Source organism: Pinus tabuliformis, chromosome 2_1 (assembly GCF_031772625.1).
Source record: "Pinus tabuliformis cultivar Carrire ecotype Pingquan chromosome 2_1, CPIR1, whole genome shotgun sequence".
Taxonomy (NCBI): Eukaryota; Viridiplantae; Streptophyta; class Pinopsida; order Pinales; family Pinaceae; genus Pinus; species Pinus tabuliformis.
Genome location: NC_142299.1, coordinates 553,410,148 through 553,428,299, shown reverse-complemented (window position 1 = coordinate 553,428,299; position 18,152 = coordinate 553,410,148). Strand labels below are relative to the sequence as shown.

The window sequence follows — 18,152 nt, the reverse complement described above, 5'->3', positions numbered from 1 at the left end:
TCCTATCTCAAACAGAATTATAGCAAGCAAATATGACTAAAGAACTCAGAGACTCAAGCATAAACAACAATCTATTTTAGACAATATAATAGTCCTTGGGCATTTAAACCTCTAACCAGTTGACATCCAACAGGTCTATACATAATATAGACACACCGTTGTGGTAGTAGTTTTCTTGGAGCACTGATATATGACTTTCCTTTATACTTCTAGCTAATCTAATTGAATGACTCATCTGAGGCAATTAATCCTTCATATGGATGCAAAATGAGCTGAATTATGACGTGGATTTCATGGCGAGGACTGATTTTTGTATTAAGCTTGATCCATTGTATACAAGCACAATACAATAAATTATACCACAAGTTTCATGGTGAAGGATGATCTTGCAATTTTCATGGGAAACCATACATAACTGCACTAGCAAATTACTGTTCAAGGAAAAATGCAAATTTGTATATGTTGGAAATGTAATCCTCATGGAATATGTGAAATTGTATTATTCACTTGAGAAGAAGGCGAAAAATCTCAAGTGAACTTGAACAAACATGAGAGTCCCTCTTAGAATGTGAAACCAAGGGTCATAAAATATTGTATTTATGTGTATCATATGAATGATAATGCATCTCCTGCTTATCAATATCTCTTGCATTTATGTGAGTGCTAACAGTGGTATTAGAGCAGGCACCTTCCTGCCTCGATTGATTTTGTGAGAGCATGGATTTATGGCATTCCTTGACTGGGATTCTCCATTTCTTGAGCTAGTCACTCATCTTTAAGCAGCCTGGGTTTTTGCCCATTTATCTTCCACATGGTATTTCACTGAAGATCTCTGCTCTTATCTTGTCAAGTCAAAGTGTTGACTTCTGATGTATATGTACTATCTCTCTCTCTGTTGAACTATTGAATAATATAAGAAGAATTAATCAAGGGTTTCCCCACATTGGGGTTTGTCCCTGGCTGGTGCCACATCTTGTGTCCTCTTGTCTTCGCTTGTTTTCTGCGATTTATGTTTATGTTCTATCTCCACTTTACTATGATGCTGATGTGATTGCTAATTTGAATATTGTCATTGGGCTAATATGGAAAAATTGAAGTAAATTGCGCTAAGCATAGAACATACCTAAAATTAATAAGGGATTTCTTAAGTTTGCAAACATGTGTGTCCTCGCTATTTATTTCAAAGTCTTCTGGTTCAATGTAAACTTTTTGATCAATGATTCCATTCAGAAATGTTGTTTTTACGTCCATTTGATGGATATTCCACCCCATTGTAGCAGCTAGTGAAACCAAAGATCTTATAGTAGTATATCTTGTGGTAGGTGCAAAGGTTTCTTCATAGTCTATGCCTTCCTTTCGAGAGAAACCCCTTGCAATGAATCTAGCTTTGTATTTGTCTATACTTCCATCAACAACATGTTTGATTTTGTAAATCCATTTTGAGGTAACAATTGATATGTCACTTGGCCTCATAACGATTTCCCAAACTCCATTCTTCAGGATGGATTGATATTCTTCTTGAATTGCCTTCTTCCATTCTTGTTGATGAGAAACTTCTTCAAATGTTGTTGGTTCAACTTTTTTTAATTTTGTCACATATACTGCATATCCTAAATATCTCATTGGTCTTTTGCTTTCTCTAAACGTTCCTTTAGTAGCTCCACATCCTTCGACATCTTCAAGTGTAGCTTTTAACCAATTTGGCCTCTTCCTTGTTTTAGAAATAATTACAGGTTGAATAGGCTCACTATTGATTTGTGGTAACATCGGATGTGCTCTAGCCATGAAAATTGGTGGAGAGGCTAAAGCACATGAGATCTCCAAGACCCAGAAATGGTTTGGGCAAATTCTAACCAGTTTGGGAGATATTAAAATAATTAATATTTTTAATGGAGTTCCTAAGTCTAAACTTAGGAAAAATAAAATATTGATGGGTATTAATATAAAACTAGGTTAGAAGGTTCCAAAAGTCATGGATCAAGCCAAATCTAATTTTAGCTGTTGATTAGAGATTTAATCTCAGCCGAAGGACCAACGAGAAAAGTATAAGAAGAGGCTTGAGGGTTAGTTGGAGAACACACCAGAATGATCAGTTATTCATTTTGCTAGAGCGGAGTTGTTAAGAAAAGTTGAATCAGTGATCAACAGCGAGGGGCAGTGAGTACGAGGCAGAGAGGCAGGGACAATGCTGGGAGACCAATACAGAAGCGGAGAGAGCGAGAGCAGCAACCAGTCCAGGCTACACAGAGACCAACGGAGGCAGCGTAGAGGCCAGAGAGATTACGTCATCCACGCAGAGGGTAGAGCGAGTGACGCAGAGGCTCCCAGAGGCTGCGCAGTGCCTCAGAAGGTTGACGTATGTCAGCAGGAGTGACGCAGTGGCCAAAAGGGCCAACGCTGAGCTTCAGTTGTGCCGGAGAGTGTTTCGTGGGACAGGTTTTCTGAATACCTGTTTCCGGATATAGAGGTATTGCTACCGTATATTTTTCTCTGTCGGGTGAGCCAGTTTAGGCACTCAGTTGTACTTAGATAAACTGCACAATAATATAACCCTCTGAATAGCTGCACTGGTTTTCTTGCATTGGGTTTTTCCGGGGACATTGGTCCAAAATAACGGTGTCACTTGTGTGCTTGTTTTCTTTTAGTTGATGCAGTGTTGTAGGGGAGCACCCCTCGATCCTGCTCCCAATTCGTGCTCCGGGCAGGAGTGGCTCGGGAGCGTGCTCCCGGGAAATTTTTTTCGCTCCCTGCCATTTGCCAGATCGAATTCGGGAGTGTCGCTCCCATCGCTCACCGAGAGATTTTTATAGCTCGGGAGCGGTCGAGGAGCAATTGCTCCCGACCTATAAAAACTGCTCTCGACGGCCAAAAAATCGGGTGGTAAAAAAAGTCGTGCGGAAAAAAAATAATTCTGTTGGGAAAAAAAGTCGTCATTGGGAAAATAAGGGAGGGAAGGGAAGAAAGGGAGGAAGGGAGGGAATATAAATAAATCCTCCCTCCAATGAATTCATTATTTTAGAAATTGTGTGAGTGAGAGTGAGAGTGGGAGCAAGAGAGTGAGGAGCAAGAGAGAGTGAGGGGCAAGAGAGAGCAAGTGAGAGTGAGAGCAAGGAGCAAGGAGCAAGGAGAGATTGGAGGCCAAAGAGGTAGGCTCTATTCTAGCAATTTTTTTTTAATATTCATTACTAAAAAAAAAAAAAAAAAATTCTCCCATGGACCCATTCCCATTCCCATTTCCATTCCATTTTTTTACAGATTTAAAACTTCAAATTTCAAACATCATGGTTATATTTCTTGGCATTTTGTTCTTCTTGGTTCCTTTTTTGGTTATTATGGTGTTGGAGAGTAGAGAAAGGAGGGTTGAAAATGAAGAAGGGGATGAAGAAGTGGATCATAGTGGATTTGATGAAAACCCCAGAGAGGAGGAGCTGGAGGAGAGTGAACATGAGTCTCAAAAAAATAAACAAGACCAAACTCCATTGTGGAAATATGTTAATAGGTCTGAAGCAGGGAAAGGGGGTGGACACAGGTTCATACACCTGTGCCAGAAAGCACCTCTGCGGGAAAAGGCCATGGGATGGAGATAAACAAATAGGAATCAAAACTTGTATAGGTGTGTCAGCAGCAGATAGAGCCAAATACATAAGGAAAGAGGAGGAAACCCAATACAAATCTAAAAAATCAAAAGGTTTCCTTGAACCAAGCTCACAATCACATGCACAAAGAACTCCTTCAGCATCCTCCCAAGGCAGTGGATATGGAGGCACAGGGTCACCAAGTTTAAGGCGTAGAAGCATATCAAATTTCCTTGATGAAGGGTGTAGGAATGATGCAGATTCAAAAGTTTACAGGTTTCTCTATGCATGTGGGATACCATTCAATGTTCTTCGCACACCTTATTGGCACGAAATGTTTTCTGCCATAAATGATGCCCCTAAAGGATATAAGAGCCCTGGGTATGACAAGGCTAGAACCATTGGACTTGATCATGAAAAAGCAAAAATCACATTCTTTGAGAAGAATGGCAAGTTCTTGGACTTTTATGGGGTGTCTATTGTATCTGATGGATGGACAAATGTAAAAGGCAAGCCATTGATAAGTGTTCTTGCTATGTCTGTTAGTGGTGCCATCTTTCTTTCAGCATATGATTACTTAGACAAGTTCAAGACCAGCATTAACATTGCAAAACCATTACTTGAAACAATTGACCGTATTGGGTCATACAATATCATCCAAGTCATCATTGATAATGCTTCTAATTGTAAGGCAACAGGAGCAATTATTGAGGATAAATACCCTAACATATTTTGTTCTGGGTGTTTGGTTCACACAATGAACCTTTTGATGCATGATATTGTTAAGAACAAAAATGAACAATACAAATGGATTGGTGATTTGTACAACAGAGGCAAAGAAATGATAAAATTTATTACAAATCATAGCAATACCCATGGCCTTTTCCGCAGTCACTCAAGATTGGAGTTGTTGAAGATTGCGAGGACTAGATTTTGCAGCTATTGCCTCACCTTCAGGTGCCTTTTGAAGGTAAGAGAGTCATTCGCTGGCATGGTATCAAGTCCACACTGGCAGGTATTAAACGAAAGGGCTACAAATGTAGCTGACAGGCAAGGTTTTGAACAGGTGGAGGAGACCGCTCTTGATGGTATGTTTTGGGCACATGTGAAGCAAGTATTGGATTTCACCAAGCCCATTTATCACATGATTCGGTTTGCAAATACAGATTAACTAGTGATTGGCGAGGTGTTTGAGTAGATGGATACCATGTTGGGGAAAATAAAAGATACTGTTCATAAAAATGATCCCAACTTGTATAAACTGATTCACGATTGTGTGTGTATACGGTGGGGTAAACTTAATGTTCCACTACATTGCTTGGCGTATATCGTTACGCCAAAATACTACTCTGCATCTTGGTTGGGCCAACCTGCACCAGGGGGTGGGGTTACGGTCAAACCCCATATAGATGAAGAGGTATCTACAGGATATTTGCAAGCATTAGACAAGTTGATACCTGAAAGGGAGGAATGTGCTAGTCTGCGTCTTGAATTAGGTAGATACTTCAGTTGCACTAGTTTGTTTGGCACCTTTCATGCAATGGAAGATAGAGACAGATTTGATTCTCTCATAGGGTGGGAAGCATATGGCGGACAGGGACTTTTGCCAAAATTGGTAAAAAAATTTCTCTCACAGGTTGTAAATACTTCTTCTGCAGAGAGGTGTTGGAGCACCTACAACTTCATACATAATGTGAAAAGAAACAGACTCAATGAAAATCAGGCATAAAGCTTGGTTTATGTGCACTACAACTTGAAGTTGTTGAGTCATTACTATGATCGGGCTTATGAGAATCCAACATATAAAATTTGGGACAACCACTCAGAGGATGATAATTTGGAGGATGGCACTATACATCTTGAAGAACTGGAAGCGGAACTTATGAGAGAGGAAGATGAAGCAACAACCATGCCACCTCCACCATCCAATAGCAGTTCTCGAGTTCCGAGTCTTGTTCCTTTGCTGTGTCCGCCTCCATCTACACCCTCACGTGGAGGGCATGTGCCTTTTGGTTTGGTCGTCGGTCTGTGCAGGAGGAGACTCCTAGAAGACCACCACGACCTGCTCATACATCAGACACTTCTCGTGGCACATGAAGTAGTAGATAATAGATTTATAGTTTACTTGTATTTTCTAGTTTCTATTAGTTTTCATAACTGTTGACTCTTTCATATTTATTATGATATTTTTTGTAAACAATATATGACAATTTAAGTTTGAAGTTTGAAGTTGGCAATTATAACTCATTGGTAATGATTCTGAATTATGAATATGATGCTTCGTGAAAGTTGTTTCATTTCATTTCATTTTATAACATTTCAGTTCATGTTAGATATTATTTCTTGTAATGGTTAAACTTAGTTTACAAGTACAACTTTGGTGATCGATGATGATAAATGTTATATATTGAATTTTCAATTTTGAAGGCTTGAAGTTGAAACTTTAAGATTGATGAATCATGATTCACGACACTCAATATGTTGTATGTTATTAACTTGTGGACGTGGTTGATGAAGATTATAACTTCTAGATGATTGTTGTTATATGGTTCAATGATCAATCTATGTTTTTTTATGTTTTTTATATCTAATTCATCATTCTACATGTTTTTGTTGACATATATGTATCAAAATATAAAAAATACATATATTATATAAAAATCGCTCAGGGATTCGCTCCCAAATTGGGAGCTTTTGAAAATGTCGCTCCCACACCCGTTTTCGCTCTCGCTCCCCGCTTTCGCTCCCGCTCCCAAGGAACACTGAGTTGATGATCTGTAGATGTTGATACTATACTTGTGTTTATTTTCAGTATTTACATGGTAAATAACTTGTTAAGTAATTAAACAAGTAGGTGAAATAAACCAAATAGTACAGGAAGAATTTCTAACAGGTTAGACTTAGAAATTCCAACATGTATATATACTGCTTCTCCCCATAGAAACTTTGGTAGATCTTGATCAAATGTCATAGATCGTATACATTCTTCAATTGTTCTACTTTTCCTTTTTGCAACTCCATTTTTCTCGGGATTGTAGGGAACAATGATCTCCCTCTTAAAACCTTCTTCTTTGGAATATGCGATTAGTTCTTTTGAAGTGTATTCCCCACCATTATTGGATCTCAATGTCTTTATCTTTCTTTCGATTAAGGTCTCCACTTCAGATCTAAACTCGTTAAACTTTTCAAACACTTCGTCCTTTGTCTGGAGAAGGTAGAGCCATGTCTTTCTAGAGTGATCATCAATGAAGGTCACATAATAAAGATAGCCTCCAAGAGATTTGTTAGACATTGGCCCACACACATCGAAATGAATGAGGTCTAATATTTCTTTAGACCTTGTGTCACTACTTATAAAAGGTTTTCTTGTATTCTTTTCAAAGGCACATCCCTTACATACTCCTTCACGATCTTCTTTGATGTTAGGGATGCCATTAACCATTTGACTAAGAGAGAGTATTATCTTGTAATGAACATTCCCATATCTTCTATGCCATAATTCCATAGGATTGATCTCCATGTCAACTAGGGCTTGAGGGGATGGTGTTATAACTCTATATAGCCTTCCTTCACAAATTCCAATAACATTTTTCTTTATCAATGTTTGAATCCTTTCCCCAAACCAAAACTTTACCGTCTACAAAGGCAACTCTATTTCCTTTATCTTCTAAACAAGAAATTGAAAGTAAATTCTTTTTCAAACCTGGAACATAGAGTATATTGTTGAGGTGTAGCTTTGCTCCATTTTCCAGCTTCAATGATGTAGATCCAAGGCCCTTGACTACATAGTTGTTGTTGTCTCCTAGCTCCACTACATGAGATGATGGTTCCTTTGATAAAGTATGAAGTTGTCCACTTTCTCCCATCATATGTCTTGATGCTCCAGTGTTAATGATCCATGCATTGTCATCATCAAGAGTACCTATAAATGCAACCAAGAATCATTCTCTCTTGACTTTTCTAGAAATGTTGTAGATGATCCTCCAATCCAGCTTCCTGCGATTCTTATGATATTGAATCCCATCTTCATGTAATTTTCCATAAAGGGAGTAACCTTTTCTTACAAGCCAACAAAGTCATCTCCAACCTTCTTCCACTTTAGCTCTGATACCATGTTGAGAAATCAATGCTAGTAGGATTTAGGGTTTGATTCCTCTTTCTTGATAATTACTTGTGAATTATGTTAGCTTCTTTTACTTCTTATATAGTTTATCTTTCATCAAGAAATTACCAAATTATATGTGTGAAGATCACGAGAACAAGAGACACAAGATGTAGGCGCTCAACTAGGGAAAAATCCCTATAAGGGGAAAATCGAGTCACAAACTCTTTCTTTAGCAGATTCAAATCAAGATGAGACACTTTCTAGACTTCTTAGACCTAGACAAAGATCTCCTCCAATCACCAAGTCATCCCTTCCCCGCAACAGATGATTTTGACAAAATACTCCAAGTGACAACGTCCTAGCAACAACTTTAGTCCAAAATTTTGGCCCCCCATCAACAAAACTTCGACCCCCAGCTTCAAAATTTCAGACTTGTAGTAGATAGATTTTCCGCCCCAACAATTGCCCAAAAACCTTTGCACATGAGAGAGAGATATCCCAAAACTTTATTTAGGTCTTCCCATTGAACTTCATCCTTCTCCTGATTCTTCGCTCTGTTTTTCTGCTTCTCTTTCTTGCAGATCAAGCTTGTTGAGTGAGTGTGTGAAATAGGTAGAATTGCTTCTCCTTATATAGCTTTTCCGTTGGGTCGAATTTCCCTTTTGTAGGCCGACTCGTGGGGATACGACCGACTTGGTGTGGAGGTGAAGGATTACCTTTTTGATTAAAAAGTAATTCTTTTTACATGATACAAAAGCCTAAGAAGGGTCTAATAAAAATGACAATGACTCTAACGACTCAAGACAAAACCTAGAAGCCTTGAATGGAGTCTTTGGCCTAGAAAATTTTGACCCAAGCATGAAACCCATGCTTTAATAAGTCATTTTCTTTAATAATAAATTTTCTTTTTGAAAAGTACAATTATGAAGATCGAATCTAGTTACATTCTTCAACAGAGAAGAGGCCAACAAATTATAAATAGAGCTTCAGGGGCTAATTTTAGGTATCTTTGGTCATTTTACAATTTCAACATTAGTTCTCTTGAGTTGCTTAGCCAAGACAACCATGTTGTTCAACATAAGGAATTTTCGAGTGGGAATTCCACCTCTACCTTCGGTGAACTTCGAGTGTCACCCTAGGAGAGTAAGAAGGAGTCTATCTCAGGGCTTCTCTAGGAGCTACATTGCAGACTATTTCTAGCTGGTGTGTACTTCTCTTAAGGTGTAGAAGAAAATTCAAAGGCTTAAGAGAAGCTAGCAAACAATGGAGTTTTGGCCAAAGAATTTGCAGAGACTTATCCATAGGGAGGACGAGTTTTTCCTTGGTTATTTGCAGTATTGAGAGTGTTGCATTTTGGAGGGATGAATTTATCTATTTTAGGGTCTGCGTAGGAGTTTCTAGACAACTACTACGCAAACATTTTGACAAGGAGATTTGGGGAGTTCGAGCTATGGAGAAATAAGGAGGTTTGGAGAAGTGACTCGGAGCTGTGTTGAAGAATGTAACTTGGTTCGGTCTTCATAAATTGTATTTGAGTCACAATGAAATGTATTCGTCAAAAGAAAGAAAAAGAAAATTTTATTATTATTAATATGACTTATTAAAACATGGGTTTCATGCTTGGGTCATCATCTTTTAGGTCAAAGTCCCCATTGAGGACTTTTAGGATTTATTTTGAGTCATTAGAGTCATTTTCAATTTAAAGAGATCCTTCTTGGACTTTTGAATCATGTAAAATTTTTTATTATTGAGTCAAATAAGTCATTTGTCACCTCACACCAAGTCGCCCTCAAGGAGATCAAGTCGTCCTCAAACAAAGTAATTCGATCTCACTAGAAGCCTATGTATTGAAGCAACCTGAATTCATTTGTAGCAATCTCACTTACAAGTTTGATATCCAAGAGACGGAGGCAGCAAAAGTGCGAAATTCCAAGAAGAAAAGGAGAAGCGTTGGAAAGATCAAGATCGAAGTTTTTGGGTCATCCCTCTCTCACATGTGTGGATGCTCTGGTCTACTACTGGAAGGTTGAAGTGCTGCCACTGGATCGAAGGCTCATTGTTGGGTCAAAGTTGTTGCTAGATCGAAGTTTTGTTGCTGCTAGGTTGAAGACTTGAAGTTATTATTGAAAGGGCTATCATCTACATAAGGAAGAAAACGCTGACTTGGTGTGGAGGAAGTCTATGTCTAGGTGAAGATTCTTGGATTATCCCATGAAGTTATTAAGGAATTGTTGTTGACTGGGCTTTCCCCTAGATAGGGGTTTTTCCTTGGTTGTCCGCCTACATCTGGTGTTTGTGATATTTGTGCTATTGTTTTGGTAATTGTTGCTTTTTGGTAGCATCAGATGTGCTCTAGCCACAAAATTTGGTGGAGAGGCTAAGGCACATGAAATCTCCAAGACCCACAAATTGTTTGGGGAAATTCCACCCGGATGGAGAGATATTAACATAATTAATATTTTTAATGAGTCCCTAAGTCTAAACTTAGGAAAATTAAAATATTAATGTGTATTAATATAATATGGGTGAGAAAGTTCTAAATAACGAGGATCAAGCCAAATCTAATCTTAGCTGTTGATTAGGGACTTAATCTCGGCCATTGAATCGTCAACAGGAAAAGTATAAGAGGAGGCTTGAGGGTCAGTTGGGGATACACCAAGACACCAAGAGAGATCAGTCAGTTCGATTTTCTAGGGCGAGATTCGCCAAGGAAATTGAACAAGTGATCAGTTGCAATGAGGAGCAGCTCTTGACAGGAGGCCGAGGAATACATATCAGAGAGGCAACAAAGTGCAGAAAGAGGCAGTTCTGAGCCTAGGAAGGCTGACGCAGAGGCAACAAGGGTTGACGCAAAGGCTAAGGAGGCCAGCGCAGAGGACGTAGAGGGCCAAAGGAGTTGACAAAGAGGCCGTAGAGGCTGACGCAGTTGACGCAAAGGGCTTCAGAGGCTGTGATGAGGTGATCCAGTGGGATAGACTATGAGCTGATTGGCTGATGCAGAGCCAAAGAGGGTGACACAGTTCCAGAGAGTGCGTGGAGCAGCTTTCATTGTCCAACACAAGGAACAATCGGAGTTGATGTGGGATCGTTCATTCGGTTGCCGATCAACTGGAATATCTGTCTCCAGATAGAGGTATTGCTGGCAAGGATATTCTCTAAAGGGTGAGCCATTTCTGGCACCCTAGTTGTATTCAAAATCTGCTTAATAATAAAACCCTCTATATGCTGCACTGGTTTTCCCACATTGGGTTTTTTCGGGGACGATTGTCCAAAAATAACGATGTCCCTTGTGTTGTCTCAGTTTATTTCAGTTGTCGATCTGTATGTTTGTGAAGGATGTAATGGTGTTTATTTTGATGTATATAGTATTAAATAACTTGTTAATGTAAATAACAAGTAGGATATAACAAACCAGATATTGCAGTAGGGGTTTCTGATGTATTAGATTAAGAAATTTTCACATGGTATCAGAGCGATTGCAGATCATAGGAGCACTGAAGACACCAACAAAAGAAATTTGAAATTTTGTGGCAGAAGCAGCTGTCCCGAGAGACAACGTTGTTCTAGAGTTGAAGCGACAAGAGAAGAAGTGACGTAGTGCTTGTAAGGTGACACAGAGGCTCACGCAGACCCTGCGTTAGCATTTCGAGCCAAGGGAAGGGCCAGCATAGAGACAGAGAGGGACAGATTAGGCCTACATAGTGCCCAGTGATCTTTCTGAGCCAAGGGAAGGGCCAGCGTAGAGACAGAGAGGGACAGATTAGGCCTACGTAGTGCCCAATGATCTTTCTGAGCCAAGGAAGGATTGATGCTGAGGTCAAGAGGAGCTGATCCAACTCTCACTAAGATTGCGTAGAGCCAGAAGGGCTCAGATTCTTCAGTTGCTGGGGCTAAGGGAGTTGTGCAGATTGTGATTTGAGGAGTTGGTGGGACGTTGTGTCTGACAGTGCAGAACAATGTCTAAGGAGACGAAACCAAGGTAGAAGGAAGCACTACCTTGATGGATTTCTAGCCAAGAAATCTAGAGTCGAGTTGCAGCAGCAAAGGGGGATTAGAGAGGAGTGATTCGACAGTTAGTAGATTTCCAGGAGGGAAGTCGAGACTCAGAGGGAGTCTAGAAGAAGAGCAAAGATGGAAGTGAACGGATTGAGGGATCAAGACAGATTGGACGAGGCTTCCAATTTTGTCATCTGGAAGGCTAGGATCCTAGCAATCCTGGATAAACATTGCATCAAGGACTATGCCTTGAAAATCCTAGTTGTCCCAGTTGACCCGAATGCAAATGAAAAGTATGAGGAGGCCATGGCGAAGGTGAAATTCATGATTCTAGACAGGGTTAAGGATCATGTCATACCACATATTGCTGAGAAGAACACGACAAATGAGATGTGGTTGATGCTGACCACCTTATACTAGGGCTCTTCCATGCAGCGGAAGATGCTATTGGAGAATCAGTTGAGGTCATATCAGATGCATAAAGGAGAGGAGATAGATCACTTCCTCCTCAGGTTGCAAGGAATTTGTGACCAACTTACTTCCGTGGGGTCTACACTGGATCCAGAGTTTATGGTCAATAGTTCTCTTAATGCAGTCTCTAAGGATTGGGAGGCGTTTGTCCAAAGCATTTTGGGCAGAGCGACTCTCCCCAGTTGGGAAGAGATGTGGGCAGCTCTTCGATAGGAAGAGATCAGGAGGTTGACCAAGGCGAGGAGTAGTGGTAAGGGAGTTCGAGTTAAGAAAGAGGAGGAGGAGGATGCGGCTCTAGCATCTGCAGGACAACAAGGGAAGAGGAAGAAGAAGGACATCTCCAAGGTGAAGTGTTTCAACTGTGGGGCACTGGGACATTATGCATCTTAGTGCCCCAGGAAGAATGGCAAGGGAGAAGCTTCTGACTCAAAAGTAGCTCCAACAAAGGTGGAGAAGGATGTCGAGACTGATGACGATTGTGCCATGAGTGCTCATGCACCTCTAGAGAGGAGGTGGGGAGACATCGAGTTGTAGTCAGGAAGACTACATGCTAGGGGCAAAGTCCTTGAGGTACCCAAACTCTTGGATCACATATGACTATGGGAGCCCTTAACAATAATAGCATGATGAGAGGTGTCGGGTGGAGCAAGGTGTGATGGAGCGATAGGGCAGTGCTAGAGTGCAAAAGTCTGTAGTAGCGCAGTGGAGGTTGCAGTGGTGTGAGAGGCACAAAAGAGGTTGCAGCAGCGCAGTGGCAGCAGAGGGAGCCCAAGATAGCAGCAGAGGTAGCTTCAACATCACGAGGCTTCCAGACTTACTGGGATGTCGGTATTTGGGGGAAGTCAATTACTTACTTCTTGGTAACTGATTTGCAGTGCAACAGTTAGCAGTGGCAGTGTTATGGGCAGCATGATGCAGCATTTTGAGAGGGAGCTGTGGTAAAGATGTAGCAGTGGTAGTGGCAGTGTCATGGGCAACAGTATAGGAAGCAACAATGCAGTGGATGTGAGGCAGCAGACCAAGCATCAGCACAGGTACCGATGCGAAGGATCAGTGTGATGCTTCTATGGTGAAGCATTACTATAACACATTCCTCACTAAGAGGGAGTGTTAATTTTTGGTAGCATCAGATGTGCTCTAGCCATGAAAATTGGTGGAGTGGCTAAGGCACATGAAATCTCCAAGCCCCAGAAATTGTTTGGGGAAATTCCACCTAGATGGAGAGATATTAAAATAATTAATATTTTCAATGAGACCCAAGTCTGAACTTAGGAAAATTAAAATATTAATGTGTATTAATATAATATGGGTGAGAAAGTTCTAAATAACGAGGATCAAGCCAGATCTAATCTTAGCTGTTGATTAGGGAATTAATCTCGGCCGTTGAATCGTCAATAGGAAAAGTATAAGAGGAGGCTTGAGGGTCAGCTAGAGATACACCAAGACACCAAGAGAGATCAGTTAATTCGATTTTTTGGGGCGAGGTTTGCTGAGGAAATCGAACAAGTGATCAGCTGCAGTGAGGGGAAGCTCGACAAGAGGCCAAGGAATACATATCAAAGAGGCAACATAGTGCCAGAAGAGGCGGCGCAGAGCCTAGGAAGGTTGACGCAGAGGTAGCAAGGGTTGACGCAGAGGCTAAGGAGGCCAACGCAGAGGACATAGAGGACCAAAGGAGCTAACACAGAGGACGTACAGGCTGACGCAGAGGGCTTCAGAGGCTGTGCTGAGGTAATCCAGTGAGACAAACTAAGAGCTGATTGGCTGACGCAGAGCTAGAGAGGGTGACGTAGTTCCATAGAGTGCATGGAGCAGCTTTCGCTGTCTAGCACAATGAACAACTGGATTTGTTGTGGGATCGTTCATCTAATTGCTGATCAGTTAGAATATCTGTCTCCGGATAGAGGTATTGCTGCCAAGGATATTCTTTGAAGGGTGAGCCATTTCTGGCACCCTAGTTGTATTCAGAATCTGCTTAATAATAAAACCTTCTCTATGCTGCACCGGTTTTCCCGCATTCGGTTTTTCCAGGGACGATTGTCCAAAACTAACGGTGTCCCTTATGTTGTCTCAATTTATTTCAGTTGTTGATCTGTATGTTTTTGAATGCTGCAATGGTGTTTATTTCAAAGTTCATATTATTAAATAACTTGTTAATGTAAATAACAAGTAAGAGATAGTAAACCAGATATTGCAGTAGGGGTTTCTGATGTATTAGATTCAGAAATTTTCACAGTAATTGCTTGATGAACTAAACATAAAAAAAGGAACATAAGAAAACATAAGAATATCACAACTAGTTATCAACATAAAGAAAATATTTCTTCCTTTCTGATTTTCTAACATCGTATCAGAGGTAAGGTGAAGAAGGGAAAAAGATGTTGAAAAGTGTAACTAGGTTCGGTCTTCATAATGACGTGTAATTGTGATTTTATGTAATTGATGAAAAGAAGAAAAATAAAATTATTATTGTAATGCTTGTCTCATGGGTTTCATGAGCAAGGAATTTTATTTTTAGTAATGGCTCCCATTGTGAGCCTTTAGGTTTTGTCATCTAGTCATAAAAGTCAAATTGAGTCAATGTCATGTATGAAGGACCCTTCTTGGGCATGTTACATTTTGTATGAGTCATTAAAATAAGCATGAAAGCCCTCCAAGACAAGCACAAGACCTCTCCTTCAAGTCAGCTCAAGATGAAAGTAAGATAATCTCCAAAAGGCATGTCGGCCTTGTCTCCAAGTCATGTCAGCTAATTTGCATGGGCAAACTACTATTTATAGGCAACTCGACTTTCATTCTAGGCACTGAATTTAGTCTTGCATCTGAAATACATCAGAAGGTGCGAAAAGGAGAGATAGAAGCCTCTCATCCAGCGCAAGAAGGAGGAGAATCCGAGCTATTTTGGCACTATTTTGGTTACCTTTTTCCTCGCATGTGTGGCATGTATTAAGGGTTTTGCAGTAGGGTTTCCTCAATCAGCGAAGGAGCCAAGAAAAGGATCTTTATATTAGCATACATCATAGCGAGGTCATAAGATTGAGTCTCCTAGTCAAGCGAAGAAGGAAGATATCTCCAAACAACTCACACGTGAGAATTGCAAGGGTATAGATAAGCCGAGAGTTGCAGATCTGTGGATGAGACTGAAATTGTAGAAATGAAGACAAATTGACTTGCGTTGACCATAGAAGGAGGAAAGAGCAACAAGTTTGTTTCAAGAAGGATTTCATAAAGGAAGGTGTGTGACTTGGTCTTGGAGTGACAAATAGGTCAAGGGGGTTGGTCTTGGTATTCATCAATTGGAATCTCTATAAGAATAAGAATTTGTTCGGGGTTTCCTCTAAAGTGTGAGAGATTTTGGCTCTGGCTGATAGCCTATATTTTGTGTGTCTCTCTCTCTTTATGTTTTATGCATTGATAGTTGTTTGATGAAGAATAACACTATAATAATATAAGTAAAAGAAGATCCTAATCTAAGAAGTGAAAAGCACTCACAAGCAGTTATCATTAATAGAGAAATCATCTAATCTCCATGTCCTAGATTTCTCAACATGGTATCAGAGGTAAGGTGACGAAGTCAAGGAAGGGCATCTTATTAAGGGACACTCAAGGATCAAATCTCGAGAAAGGCATCAAAGCGAAGATCATCTTAAATTCAAGATCTACAAAGGAAGCATTATAACCCTAGATCAAAGAAGGAGTCTACAAAGAAGTCTTGGGATCATCATCAAGAAAAGAAGGCCAAGTTTAAGAGATCTACGAATCAAGGTAAGAGAAGCACTTCAAGATCAAGATCATATCATCATCAATCAAAGAAGCATTCCTAGGATCCGCTCTCAATTAGTTTGAAGTTGAAGTGTCTTGAAAACTATTCATCCAAAGGAAGCTAGATCAAAAGGCGTTGTCCTCAAGATTCTAAGGCGATCTCTCTCTCAAGAAAGATCCCTACCATTGAAGACATCATCAAGAAGTCATCATTAATCTTTATCAACGAAGTCTCCACCATCAAAAGATCCAAGGGATCTCCCTCTTTGTGGGATCAAGGATCATTATTAAAGAAAACTGTCTTCATCAAGGAGAAGTTTTTCTATCCTCTATATCATCATCAACATCAAGGAAGTAGCAAGGAGAAGGAGCATCCTATCAAGTAAGTATATTTATGTCCAAATTTGAATCTGTCAAAATGTCTTTTTGGAAGGAAAGCAACAAATTGGTTGGGGCTTCAAACTATCTTGCACGGAAGAAAAGGATAGATCTGAATCTAATTGAAAATGAGGTCATGGAACATGTTAAAGGGTCAATTGCTAAACCAAGAAAGGAATATGCTCAAGCTCTTGCAAAGTATATGAAAGGGGAAGCTAGGGCTCAAAGGATTCTCATAGAACACATAAAGGATCCCCTTATCCCATATGTATCTAAACTCGAAACTTCAAAATAAATCTATGACAAACTTGTAGAGTTGTATTCGCAAGCACTGTCGGAGAATGGATCTCATTAAGGAAAGAACTCTACAAGTTGAGAATGTCAAGGGAAGATGGAATAGCCTCATGCTTTATGAGGATATCTTAGATCCGGGATCGACTACAAGATCTGGGAGAAGTCATGTCTGCAAATGACTACAGTTGTACTAAATGCACTATTGGAGGAGTGGTGTAACTTTACTTAAAGTATTTATAGAAAGAAAGAAGCTACTCCATTCCAGGATCTATGGTCATTGTGTAAGATTGAAGAATCTAGAATAAAGGTCAAATTTTATGCGGGAGCAAGTGAGCAAAATCAAGCTTATTCTACCATGACAAGAAGAAAGGGAAAATTTGGAAAGTTTGGTTCTCGGAAAAAGAAAAGGGACATGACTAAGACTCAATGCTATGGGTGTGAAGAATATGGGCACTACAAAAAAGATTGTTCGAAGATCACGAAGGACAACAACAAAAGAGGAAGAGAAGACGCCCATATCATCAAATAAGTGGAGGAAGCTGAAAAGAAGAAGTCCAAGAAAGAGAAAGTAAGAGATCTCTATTATGATTGAAATTTGAGTAGTCTTCCTCACATAAGTTCTTTCAAGTCCTAAGTCTTTTGCTGTAAGATATGGCTATGACGATTCACTAAGAAAAATATTGGGATGCATCAAGGCATCATAGAAGCATTGAAAACAAGAGCTTGGGACATCATGAAAGATGGTTGGAATCTATGGCAGTCGACAATGAAGGATATAGCTCTTGGAAACCTCATTGAAAACATAAGTGGCACTTATGAAAAAGAAAAAGGTCATCTAGGTCAAAGCTCATCATACATCAGTCAAAAGGAAACATCTACTTGATGGGGATACTCTAGATCATCAAGATTCTCTAATGTAATCTTCATTGAAAGGTTCACCGATCAAGAGAGGAAGCAAGTGTTTCATCAAGAATTCCAAACTTGTGGAATTCATGGATGATGGTATGATGACAGAAAAGAAGCAGAGCAAGGGATTGAAGCTTTTTCAATCAAGGGAGCTACTACAAAAAGTTTGGATTACCCAAAAGAAAAATGAGGTATGTATGCTTACATTCAATATTGTAGAGTCATGTCATATGGTTGCAGGTAACATGGATCAATGCTCTATATTGAGAGCATTATCAAAAGGAAGGATCTCCTCCCTCGAAGGAATGCCGGAATCCATGGGTCACACATTCACTAGATGAAATCAACATAATATGTCCTCACATGAAGTATGAGGTGGTTGGCATTAATAGAAGGAACTCTAATTGGAAGTTCCTGAGAATGAAATGTGTGAAGAAAGCAAGGAAGAGATCGCGGATATGCAACCATGGAAAAAGGAAATCAATATCCAAAGACCAAGAAGACTTGACTAGGATATCTCCATGAAAGATATGAAGAATCAGATGGAGTCTAAAAAAGAAAGAGACCCTTGACAATATATATCTTTGGGAGATGTGTCGATATGTATGAAGGATGTTGATGCAAACTAGAAGATGTCATGATGAAAGACCATCACAAAAGTAATT

The 18,152-nt window shown here is 39.9% G+C and overlaps 1 protein-coding gene across 2 annotated transcripts in view; it reads left to right on the top strand.

The window, feature by feature from the left end:
• LOC149201567 (peptidyl-prolyl cis-trans isomerase FKBP19, chloroplastic-like) overlaps nt 1–18,152 on the top strand; it is a 359,273-nt gene that overhangs the window by 260,274 nt on the left and 80,847 nt on the right. The gene's annotated exons all lie outside the window — the stretch shown is intronic.